The following is a 592-nucleotide window of genomic DNA, read 5'->3' as shown; positions in this document are numbered from 1 at the left end:
TTAAAGAATGGTTTTAGATGTATAGAAAAGTCGCAAAGATAATACGCACAGTCCCCGTGTGATACCCCCCACGCCCATTTACTTCTTTTGTGTCTGTTCTGTGAGGGAACAGTGGCACTTGAAGGGCGCTGGCCAGCCAGTCTTCACAGGGCTCGCTGACAACCTTCTGGAAGGTGAGGCAGAATCAAACCAACACCTACAAGTCAGGGCCTTAAGTGCAGGCTGAACCACAAAGTGAGCGAAGGCATCCAGGAGGGCCACCTGCCCCAGGCTTTGGGGGCCTGAATAGTCTTCCAGAAGAAAATGTCTACAAAGACGAAGCCGGCCAAGGGGAAGGAAGCAGAAAGGGGGGCGGGGGCGGGGGAGACTGAGGCTCAGAACTCCATGAAGGGTGGGAAGAAATGCTGAGTACTTCACTCAAGCCCCGCCTGGGAACCGCTTTCAGATTCACACTCCCAACGACGTCATACAAACTTCCCTTCTGTAAAATTCTTGCAAAATACTCTCTGACCAGACAGATCAATTTCTCCAAAACAGTAAAGACTTTGAACTGTGTTAACGCCATCACTAAAGAACTGCAATTTTAAAGAGA

The sequence above is a fragment of the Acinonyx jubatus genome, chromosome D2, assembly GCF_027475565.1.
Source record: "Acinonyx jubatus isolate Ajub_Pintada_27869175 chromosome D2, VMU_Ajub_asm_v1.0, whole genome shotgun sequence".
NCBI classification, from domain to species: Eukaryota; Metazoa; Chordata; class Mammalia; order Carnivora; family Felidae; genus Acinonyx; species Acinonyx jubatus.
Note: the sequence above shows the minus strand (reverse complement) of the source record.